This window comes from Haliotis rufescens, unplaced genomic scaffold (assembly GCF_023055435.1).
Source record: "Haliotis rufescens isolate VD_foot unplaced genomic scaffold, xgHalRufe1.0.p SCAF_1, whole genome shotgun sequence".
Classification (NCBI taxonomy): domain Eukaryota; kingdom Metazoa; phylum Mollusca; class Gastropoda; order Lepetellida; family Haliotidae; genus Haliotis; species Haliotis rufescens.
This window is the reverse complement of record NW_025963779.1, coordinates 67,894,087-67,906,438: the sequence shown is the minus strand read 5'-3', so window position 1 is coordinate 67,906,438 and position 12,352 is coordinate 67,894,087. Positions and strand designations below refer to the sequence as shown.

At 36.1% G+C, this 12,352-nt stretch overlaps 2 protein-coding genes across 2 annotated transcripts in view; one reads left to right on the top strand and one right to left on the bottom strand.

Annotated features, from left to right (window-relative positions):
* LOC124134083 (sodium/potassium/calcium exchanger 2-like) overlaps positions 1-6,348 on the bottom strand; it is an 82,155-nt gene extending 75,807 nt beyond the window's left edge. Inside the window, exons 1-2 of the mRNA XM_046498725.2 lie at positions 6,224-6,348; positions 5,305-5,356 (exon numbers count right to left, since the gene is read on the bottom strand). The gene's annotated coding sequence lies outside the window, so the exon portion shown is untranslated. The remainder of the gene's footprint in view (positions 1-5,304; positions 5,357-6,223) is intronic.
* A 2,849-nt stretch (positions 6,349-9,197) lies between these two features.
* Positions 9,198-12,352, top strand: part of LOC124134085 (integrator complex subunit 14-like) — a 39,075-nt gene continuing 35,920 nt past the window's right edge. Inside the window, exon 1 of the mRNA XM_046498727.2 lies at positions 9,198-9,332. The gene's annotated coding sequence lies outside the window, so the exon portion shown is untranslated. The remainder of the gene's footprint in view (positions 9,333-12,352) is intronic.

Sequence of the window (12,352 nt, the reverse complement as noted above, 5' to 3'; positions counted from 1 at the left end):
TCTTACACTGTATGGTAACAATGTAGTCAGGCATGTCCAAAGCAACAGGGATATATGACTGTAATATTTCACAGGTGTTATGGTAGCAACTGTTGCCATACTGCTTCTATTATTAAACTGATTTCAGAAGAAAGAGGTATTTGGTTAAAATCCTGAACACATATTTCATGTTTATGTCAAATGTCTGATTTAACAGATTTGTTCAGTGAAAAACCATGGTCAGTACATGGGGAAATATAAAAACATAAAAAACATCATTTAGATTTGTTATTTAAACTTTAAATTTGAATATGTTGCCATGGCAGTAGTGACAGTTAGGAGGAACTCACCAAATGTATTCAAAATTTCCTGAATAAATAAAACTGTTATTTATATTTGTTTTTCTCCTTCAAATATATGTAAACAATTTGAAATGAATCATGTCTTTATAAACAGAAAAGATCATTCCTATATAGAGTGCAATGTAACAAATATTACCCTTGACTTTAAATGAAGGTGATCAGTTGAAAATTATATTTTTTTGATAAAAGTTGTTCAAGGTGCAAGATTTTTGCACTTTAAATTCTTCAAGGCCAATATTTTTCCGTATATATCCTTCTCCAAAGACGAGCCACTAACTCCACCCTTGAATCCATGTATTGTTAGTGTGACCGTCTTGTCAGACAACCAAAGAGTGAGTGTAGTCAACTAAACATATCTTCTGTCTCCATGTGACAATACATGTGGTGATAGTTTCAAGTTGAGATAGTCTGGTTGTTATTGGCGCTATTTGTCATACATTAATTATCTGTTTAATGTAGTCTCACTGATCTCAGCTGACAGTATGGCCTAACTGTTATATACAAAGTTATTTTTAATAACAGAAAACACCCAAAAAACATCCCATATTAGGCTATTGAGAGTGATGTTAGATCTTTGAAAGGCATTTAGAAGTGATACACATAAGGAAGAGAATATATGGATGGCAACTTCTTTATTATGAGGAACACAACGTTTTGGAGAATTTGCTTACTGGTGACCTGATGAAGGAGTAAGCATATACTCCAAAACGTTGTGTTCCTCATAATAAAGAAGTTGGCATCCATATATTCTCTTCCTTGAGAGTGATATTGCTCATGATTTTTTTCTCAGTCAAGTTCATTTTGTCTCTCAAATAGAGAAACAACTAAATTCAATAATGCAGTTGTACGTGGCCTACGGTTTATGCCCTGTGGTTTCTGAGGACATTTCCATAATTTGAACTTGTTTGATTTAATATGTATACAACATTGATTTAAATGTCATGATGTTAATGTCATGATGTTAATGTCATGATGTTAATGTCATGATTTTAATGTCATGATTTTAATACCATGATGTTAATGTCATGATTTCAATACCATGATGTTAATGTCATGATTTTAAAACCATGATTTTAATGTCATGATTTTAATGCCATGATGTTAATCTCATGATGTTAATGCCATGATGTTAATGCCATGATGTTAATCTCATGATGTTAATGTCTTGATGTTAATGCCATGATGTTAATGTCTTGATGTTAATACCATGATGTTAATGTCATGATTTTAATACCATGATGTTAATGTCATGATGTTAATCACAAGCATTAACAGACGAATGGTGACAAACGGGTGACCATATGATCATATCACATACTCCAACTGTGCCTTTACTCCACATGAACTTAATGCATTTGATATTTCAGAAGGCACGATCATATAGCTTCTAGTCCTCTTGTTGAGTTGTTTCGGCAGGGTGTCTTTGGTTTAGTTGTATACAATAGAGACAGTAGGGTTGGCGGATTAAGTCGTTAGGGTCTGATAACTTGAAACATGTAACATTTATGGGCGGATCAGCTGAGAGAATAGAGTTCATTGTCTGATCCAGACATGCACTGAAAACATTCTCACTGCACAGGCTTGTATGTTACAGTCAATGTGTCAAGTCAGTCAATATGTAACATGTGATTCACTTAGGCAGTTTACAAATGTCTAAATATTTAAGTCATTTCATAAATTGACTGACAAATATGTCCATTTATTTGACTGCGACTAAAAATTATTATCGGGTAATAAGATCAAAAGGGCTTAAAAACATCAAGACAGACTAATTATGTCATGATTAGAACTAACAAAATAAAACAAACATGCATTGACTTTCGTTTTCTCTTAGTCTTATCATTGGGTGATGAAAGGCAACATAGAAATGTTGGGAATTCATTATCATAATAAAATAAATAGAAAAATAATTGTGAAATGACTGAAACATTCAGGTGCTTTGTATATTGCCTCAGGGAAAATTTAATTCATTTTATACACTGACTCTCACATGTATAGATGATTCATTGGAAATTAAGTAAGTCAAGAATATAATACACTCCTGGGTTTGAAATACTTCATGTTAGGGTGCCAATGACATTATTATCAATGTAATGACATGGTTAAAGGTCTTAGGCTCTGAAGGGAACACAAAGAAATCATGTTTATTTTTTAAAAAAAAGACTTTATGTATTCTTCTTGGTGCAACTCTGAATTTAATCCCAATAACACACCTATACAGATGTCCTTGTACTGGTGTCACACGTGGGGAAAAGACATTTCTACCCCTGCATGTATAGTACATATTGTGGGGCAAATTGTATTACCGTATTCATTTATCTTAGATCATATCAGGTGATTTAGAAATAATACAGACAAATGTTTCATTATAATATGACGTCCATTTTTCATTCTGAGAATATATCATAGAAGTGATTATGGAATGAAAATTATTTTAACAATTGTTACTGTATTCGACGTAATACGAGCGGAAGGGCGCTGTCAATATTATTAATAGGGGGCCCTTATTAAAATAAAATTTTGAGGAAAAAAAAACAGAGCTGGAGGATTGTAAATTTCGTGGTTCATGCTGACAGCCTGAAATGATACAAAAGAAAAGTCTGTGCGTATTATACACAACAGATATATTTTTCCAGAATTTAATTGCCCATAATTAAGGGTGAATATAACGAACAAGGGCGTATTATACACAAACAAATATGTCTTGTGTACAGTGATCGATAGGAAGGGGTGCTAATTGGGATTGTTCACTGGCCAATATAATTAGCAAATATCGCCGTGGGCGCTTATAAGAGCGGGATGCTTATTATGTCAAATACGGTATATCAAAATGACAGTTTTAGCGGAAAACTCTTCATCATGATCCTTATGTCAACATGTCACATGATCACTCAGTGTTTCCTCCCAGATATATACGAATTAAATTATAAAGATGAGTGTGTGTTCTTTTGCACCACAATCAGCACTATTCCAATAAAATGTCGGAATAATATGCCTAGTTCAGCAATGGATCCACGATTATTGAACAGATGTGTATCAATTCCCAAACCACTGTTTTCTGTACTCAAATCTACTAAATATGTTTAAACTTGTGTCAAATCTGCATACACTATTGTGTACCGTATCACGACCTTATTATCAAGATATGTATCATATCGCAACAAAGTGTACACAAACACAAACAAGCTGGAGAAACTGACATGGCAATGATATATCTAGACCTGATTAGAGACATTTGGATAATTGGGCCCTAAGGCTGCAGCTATTCAGGAAAAATTCCGAAATAGGAATTAAACATTTCTCATAACATATCTATAACTAATGTTATGGCCTTGTAAGGTGACCTGCATTTCACTTCTTCTTCTTCTTCTTCAATTGAGGATTTAACGTGCGCTTTCCGCATTTAGAGATGTAATACGATATATTCCGCGTGTTTCGCACACGGGGTTGCACTTATACTATTGGGGGAAAAAAGCGTAAAGAATAATTAAAGAAGTGCAACCCAAAAAAATATAAACGTTCACTGTACCTAATCTAAAAAAGCTAGGGGGGAGGGATTTGGCTGAGTGGGATTGGGGTATAATAAAACATATAATAATATGGTAAAATTTGGGCTTGGGTTGGAGGGGGAGCAAGCGTTTCACGGATAATAGGAGTCAGGACAATTATAGAGGAAGAACCTTTAATTCCTCGTTTGACAATATTGCACTGAATGCAATGCTAAAATTCAATGTTAAATACCTCTGAAGTAAGGTAAGTAATAACTTTTAAATAATCTCCATTTTGAACACAGTAAAAATGTTTTACTAATTTGCCAACCATGGGCACTCAGTTTGAAATGTTTTAAACCCTGCATGGCTTTACATGGAAGGTGTCGCCAGCCCTCCTCTCACCCTCACCTCCACATCCACAACTTGAACTCTTTGTCCAGTTTCAACTGGCTTCTTCCGTACAGTCATGAAATGTTAAGTATCAGTTAAATTCTCTGATTCATGGTATCTGGGGGTATAACATCATGGGAATGATTCTATTTCACCACCGAACATAGTTTTTCTTCAAATGAAAATTACTTATGTGAGAAAACCTATATTTCTTTTGTAGCCATACAAAGCCAATGTATACCTGTTTGGTCTTTAGCAAATGACCTTGGAGAGAGTGATCACTAATGAACAGACTGTATTCATGAAAGTTTGGCCCGTGCAGCCTAGACCAAAATAAATAACTAATCAAGAATCCCTCTAGTGTTGGCCGAGAATCTGATAAGTTTGATTTATACACAGTTAAACAGTCACAGTGTTAATGCATAGCAGAATTCCATTATACCCACCAGGTCTTATTCAAGCAGAATATAAACATGTTTCATATTACAAACCTTCAAAAATATCAAAAATATAATATCTGGATATAATCACGACATCAAAAATAAAACTGAGAACCTCAAGAGCAAATAATTGTACAGAAATGTAAAAATAGTTCTTATAACATTTTTCACTGATAACATCAAATTGCATACAGACCATACAAAAATGAATATAGCTCAAAATAACAAACCTTGTCAAACTTCCAAGCCTCATCTAATGTTACTGATGATTTGTTACTGATGATTCGTTCAACAGTTTTTGAACAAGTTCAGCCATACACAAGCATGTATCTCCAGCGTGCCTCAATATCTCCCTTGCCCGTCCCCAGCCGAGGTACAAGTCCCCTGTAGGCTGTGTTATCCCGGTCCAGTCTTCACTAATCTAACAATGCTGTCAAGAGATTTGCCAGATTACCACTTATAGCGGATTTATCTGCTTATGACGCAGGTACCTTTTTTCTGAGTGGCCTATCTGAGGCTTGCCCTCATAGGGCAACCAGGGGATTGTTGTGGGGGATTGCGCCAAGTAATCTCTACCTGACAAACGTGTCAAAAGAATTCGTGAGGAGGCATAAAAAAAAGTGTACCCATTTTGGTACTCACTGTTATTGTCTGTGTTACAGATGACAAGCTTGGACAATGTTGTTTGTCAAGGCTGAAAATATAATAATACTTTCCTTGTACAGTCATGTGGGGTTTGCAAATCTTATTTAATTTTCAATCTTTTAAATTCGATATTTAGAATTCATTGATCTCAGTATAAAAAATGGAAAAAAATGTGAATTGGATGCAATGAATGTTGTTTTATGCCAGCAATATTCCAGATATGTTTGGTGGGTGAGTGAGTAGGTTAGGTTTAATGCTGCTTTCAACAATAGTTCACTTATATTTTGCATGTCATCTAAAGGAGTGACTACAGAACAGGGTGATGCAGGTGACAGACTCACAGGTAACAGACAGGAATGGTGGTGACAAATCAAGGATAATAAACAGGGCAAATCTGTGAAATCTGTGGATCCTGGCACAACTAAGGGATGCAACTCTGCACAGGGAATTGCAGTACCTAATTGGCCACAGAAGTATTCATTTTAAAACCTTTTGACAGAGATTGAGACTTCAGAACATCAGATTTAGTAAAATTTTATCCCATGCAAGAATAGGCTTAATAATCGTAACTGTTAATAGAAAAATCTGCAACATCTTACATGTCTTAGGTAGTTATTTACTTTATACAGAATTATTCTACAAATTGGGATATTTGGGAATAGGATTAATAAATTGTTTCAAGTGGACTATGAAAAATAAATAAATATATAAATATATAAAAAAGACGATGAGGAAATAAAGTTTGATTTTTCGAAGCAGACAGCCCACACACCGGCAATACGCTGGTAAATGCGATGTGTGTCACTTTAATAGGCGACTGTTCGTAGGGGGCCGATTTACACCCGCTACCGGCGTTCAGCTGATCCGCTGTGTAAGCTATATATTAACGCTAAAATAAAGAATATTGTCCACTTACAATTTTATAACTGACGGTCCATCAAAGACAAACGTTACAATCCGGAAAGTCACGGAAATCACAATTCAAGACCCTGACCAGTTGGTTGCTGAGGAAGCTGCTGCTAGGTTGATATGCAAATTAGCATCATCGTGACCTACTTCCGTTTGGATGTTATGCAGGATATATCATTCTATATCATAGTGAATAAAAAGGAACAAGTCTCTCAGAATCGAACATGTTTATTATTTCGTATATTCAAATGAAAAAGGATTTTTCTATTTATCGCGCTTCGATAATTAGCACAAAAACATTAATTCCAGTAATTTAGAGAAACAGTTACTCCCTTGTGAGAAATGAGATGGGAAATATAACACGAAATATGATTCTTTAAAATCGCAAAAATAATGGGCGCGATAATACATGTAGTATGACTTTTATAACAGAAAGGTCTTACTGTCACAGACTGCATCATGCAGGACCAGAGAATTGTTTTGTTAATGTGTAGCAGTTTTTGTGCTGATAATTAAACAAATGTTTCTTTTTGAGTGATCGACTCAATCGACCGCAAGTCCATAATTTTTTCTATGTCAACTAATTCTCTCCCTCTCGATTTGATTTTATAATTCCAGAACCTTGAAGATCCGCTTTATTAAAGGGAGTTTGAAGATGCAAATATTCAGGATTTTATCAACTCCGGGAAATCAGAGGATGGTACGGAAGGTCTCAGATAACTGTCTCTATGATGAAACTTCGGGGAACTTATTTTAAGAAAAATACCGATATACAATCCCGGCACCGACGATGCTGTTCCAGAGGAGAGGGGCACGGGTGGCCCAGTCGTCTAAGGCGCCACATTTTGCTGTGCAGAGTTGCGTCCCTTTGGCACGCCAGAAACCTATGATTTTGGGTTCGAATCCCGGTTCGCCCCGATTATGTTTCTAGGTTTGTCAGCACCATACCCGTGCTCGTGGGTTTCACCGAAGTGGTAAACGTCTAAGTCCTGCATCACTTCGGGCTTTGCTCTCACATGAAGCTGACACGCGGTGATGTAACTGGAATACTGTTAAAGGCGGCGTTAAACCCAACTCACTCAAATGGAGAAATGATACAAGTAATCCAGAGAAAGCACATTGATCATAGAAAGTCTGCCGCTAAATAATATATGAATCTATACGACGTTTAGCGCTATAGGAATTGCCATTTATTAATATTATATAATAATCTGCCATCGATCTGATTTTGCGCCTTTATCTGCCTCATATGTGGGAGATCATAGTTCTGAGAATCCGCCACGGATCAGAGTCGTTCCATAGATCTAAGTCCAACATGTATGTAACATGTAAAAAAAATGCATTGTATAGAACTGTCACTTTTTCATGAGCCCCGCCCCCCTATGGTTATGATAAAATTTGGCGACCCCCCTTATTCACTGTGTCATTTATTTATTCATCTATTATTAACTGTATAAAAATCAAATATATCAGAGGTGAGGTGGGGTGAAATGGGGTTTTACGTCGCATCCAAGATTATTGCACTTATATAGCGACGTGCATGCACGTTTGTGTGTGGCTGCTTGTACTAGTCCGGACTGATGCCGATTTATAGTGCTAGCCCACTGAGATACCATCCTTGTTTTAGCCCCTTAATGCCGAGCGCCAGACAGGGTAACAACAAGTACCATCTTTTAACCAAATTTATAAGAACATCCAGCACGATTTATTTCTTGAGGTAAAACCTGGAGGACAGATTATTTCTTTCGAGACTTTTCGGGGACAGATTAGGTTTTTTTAAATCACCGACCCGACCATCTCTTAGTAAGAAACCAAAACGTCAGCATGTTATCAACAACTGGAAGAAAATAAACTGCAAAAAATCCAAAGACGCAACGGACAATCATCATTACCCCCAACCCTGCCTACCCCAACAAATATTTTGTTGCTCTTATATGGTTCAGAAATCTGGGGCTTTGAAAATTTAGAAATTATAGAAAGAATACACCTCAAATTCCTCAGACTCATCACAGGATTAAGAAATTCAACTCCTCGTTATATGATATATGGCTAATTAGGTAGGCTACCATTAAGAATAATAATTTGTAAACGAATGATATCTTTCTGGCACAAATTAACATATCAAACTGGTGTGTATAAACTTTCACAGCTGTTATATCAATATCTGTCAATTAATGGGAACAAGACTATTGCATCAACAAATCCCTGGGTTAGATGTGTTACTGATATATTAGACAGTATTAGATTATCTTATGTATTTAACAATCCGTCAATTTGCACAACAAAGTGGCTAGTGTCAGAAGTAGAGCAAATACTTAAAGATCACTTTTTTCAGAAATGGAGAAGTGACGTTAATTCTAGTTCTAAAGGCTTATACTAAAAACATTTAAAGGACATTCCGGTTCTCGATAAATATCTTCTATTGCCAAAACGAATAGCAATTCCAATACTACGATTTCGAACCTGAAATAATTTACCTAATGAGACTGGCCGATGGAAAAATATTCCAAAGGAAAATAGAACTTGTAATTATGTAATTCCCCATCTATTGCTGATGAATTTCACTACTTATTCAGATGTAATTATTTTTAAAGAGAGAGGCGAACATTTCTCTCATCATATTATACTGAATGGCCAAATATTATAAAATTTGTAAAACTCTTATCAACAACAAACGCACAGAATCTAAAAAAATTATCGAGATTTATTGTAAAAATGTCCATTAGTATTAAAAATGCTAGGTAACCACATGTTGTTATTAATTGCCATCTTGTCTGCTTTTTGTACATATGCATAATTATATATTGTAATATGCTCTTGTACCACCTTTTGTGGTTTCTGAGAATAAACTGATTCTTTAATCGCCTCCTTGTCGCGTTCGTGGTTAATCAGGTTCCGCGTTCCCACTAATCGTATCTTCTCAGTGATTTGATCACACCCGCCGTGTTTATCAAAAAATCTTCCGCCGTTAACGTTTGGTTCTCTATTTTAGTATTCACAATGGCGGGAGAAGTTATTTCATCATTTTAGTCACATGCGGTAAACAAAAGTGATTGTTTACACTAATGTTTGAGTTAAGGTTTTTCATTTCAAATCCTTCGACGTTGTGACATTAGGTAAGATTACCACTGTTTCTATAGTTCTATTTCTGCAGGGGTTTTCTGGAAATAATTGTGTGATCTGTGGGGTTCACTCTCTGTTCGCGCTTCAAAACAGATATTGTCCAGTTTTCGATCACGTAGAGTAACACTAAATAAAAAATAATGGTGAGACTGCAATTTACCGGACACAGGGGTCCGCGATATAACTGGTACACATATTGCAGTACGCCCGTTGTGTATCGATATTTCCCGTCCAGGCCTATTGATGTATTATGTAAATAATCATATTGATGTATTATGTCAATAAAGTTTGACTAAAGAATGTAACTGTACTTCCTAGCGACCAGTTATGGCTGAGGACCAATTATTGCCAACACGCATGTGATCGCATCTCACTTTGTTTTTGCTCATTTTCATTAGAAGAGAGAAATATTTATCCCAAAACGATGAACAAAACTGATTCTTGTGGGGAAATATTAAAACAACACACCATATATAGTACCTTGTTCAAATACAACTTTGGAAAAGACACGCAGGCAGGGTGTCAAGTGACTAATCACAACAGATGATGCACATTCAGTTTTGTCTTAGCTTTGTCTGTCATTTCTTCCCCAAATACAATTCGGAAACCTACTTGAGCTATATTTTTCCAAAAATGCATAACCCTGTATATTTTGCAAAATCTATAGTATACTTAATCATATGGTACATAGTGTGGAGTATACATGGTATAAGCATGTGTAAATTGAATTTGGGGAATATTGGTTAACGTCAGTTTGCAGACACCAAATTGAAAAAAGAATTTTGTCATAAATATAAAAATTTAATGCGACACCAAAGAAAATAGGAAACGTTATTTGTATAACTGAAGCGGGGTGTGTGATCACATGGAACATGTTGTTTAGATGATGACGATAACTGGTACAATTGGTCGATGGGAATTTTCTATTTCCACTGTTTTGATTCCTTATTGTCGCATTATAACAGAAATCTACTGAAACTATTTTCATTGATAGAAATATGCGCATTTGCTCTAGGGCTAAGACAATACACCAACTGTGCGATCCGATACATATCACGATACCTTGTTCACGATCTGATACGTATCACGATACTTGTATGTTCTCTTATCTCTGGTGCGTAAGCCATCTTTTTCATAGACAGGATAGTCAAATACCTGGCACACTGACGATTTACAGCTGCCAGTGTCAGGTATGGCGCAATGGATGAAAATATTTACTTTTCACTACTAATTAGTGTTTGGTGTAACAGCCATTAAAGCAAAAATTTAGGTAAGAATCAATATTTTTTAGTTAGTGTGTGACTGTGATGTGTAAAATATCACGATTCACCGATGCATCGGTGTAACATCCCACCACTTATTTGCTCATAGTTTCACACAAATCAGAGTAATTGGCACAGTTATGTTTGTACACAGAATATTTCAGAAATACCAGGAAAAAGGTGATAACTGGTCGGGGACAAGTATATAGTTTAAAAACTAAAGTAAAAAAATTGAGGAAAAATTTGATGGGTACAAAATCACATACTGGTTTGGTATTGTATTCTAATGGTAGGCCGGTGTTTCATTTGAAAAACTGTACGGGACTGGCGGATGCTTGTAACACAAAGATAACGATTTGTGACACAAAAATACATTTTTCCTTCACATCTCAAATGTATATAATTCCAACTCAAAGTGAAACAGCATTGTGATAATTGTGATATCTGGTTGGCGAGAAGTTGTCTCTTCTCCTCCTTCTCACGGGCATGGTCAAGATCTTCTCCTTGGTGGCATCAAACTAAGTGGACTGTGACCTGCAGTCTGTCATTGAATTTGTATAGATTTGGATGCCACCCCTCGATATGATTTGTTGACGTGGACTCGCTGCTCAGTGACATTATTGTGCTTCATGACAAAGTCATCTTTGGTGTTAACATGGTTAATTGTGGTTGGGCATCCTTTAGGGGAATCTTTCCAATGAATGGATGTTTGAAGTCCGGTTTTAATCAAGAACTTGTATCCGGCAAAAGCCAAGTGCCAATCTCTTTTAGATTTGGAAATAATCTGTATATCATCCTGCGCATTTGGCCCATTAGAATACTGGATCTTGTCTGTAATTACTTTTATAGCCCAAATCGTACTAAATGATTAATATGTTCAGTCACGCATTGATATATATGTTAAAGGTTGTCACACAGTACAGTGTGTGTGAATATAGTTCACCAGTTAGCTGTGTCATATGTGAGATGCCCCTCAATCCCCTTCTGTCTTTCCTGTTTCCATGCTTGGGTGATTTTGTACCTATGACAATATAGGCACGCAGACTAGGCACCGGCCCAATCGTTGAACCCACTGAACTCTGGGAATCCATTTTAGCCTCCAGGAAGGGGAATCCCCGCAGTGGAGGAAAATTTTGTATGGGGACAATTGCCCCTTTAGTGTTTTGTTTTATGTTTTACGCTATTTCTGTTTTTCAAATTTAATTTTGGTCAAGTATTTGCTATTAGGTATGTCCTAAAATAAAATCTACAAAGTTGTAATGATGACTTTACTTGTCCTTTGAACAATGACCATTTGTACACTGTACTTTCCTTCAGATGAGTGGGATTAAAGGATTTAAATATACTCCTCTTTCAACAGTGGAAATGTGATAAAGACCATTTATATCACTACTTGATTTCACTATTTGGTGATGTGTGAGCCAAGCTGTTTCTTTGATTCTTATATTGTTCACGGTTTGGTACTTTCATTTATTTTCTTGTGAGATGTTTCTGTGTTTAAAATGATGCAGCATCGATCATACTTTTTTCGGTATCGTGAGCTCAAATCGTTCATAACTTGCTGATATGAACTCTGACAGTGACAAAAGTTTTCGAATTATCATGGAATGTGAATGTTTCTCGGAAGATGAGTGAGTGAGTGAGTTTGGTTTTACGCCGCTTTTAGCAATATTCCAGCAATATCACGGCGGGGGACACCAGAAATGGGCTATACACATTGTAACCATGTCGGGATTCGAACCCGGGTCTTC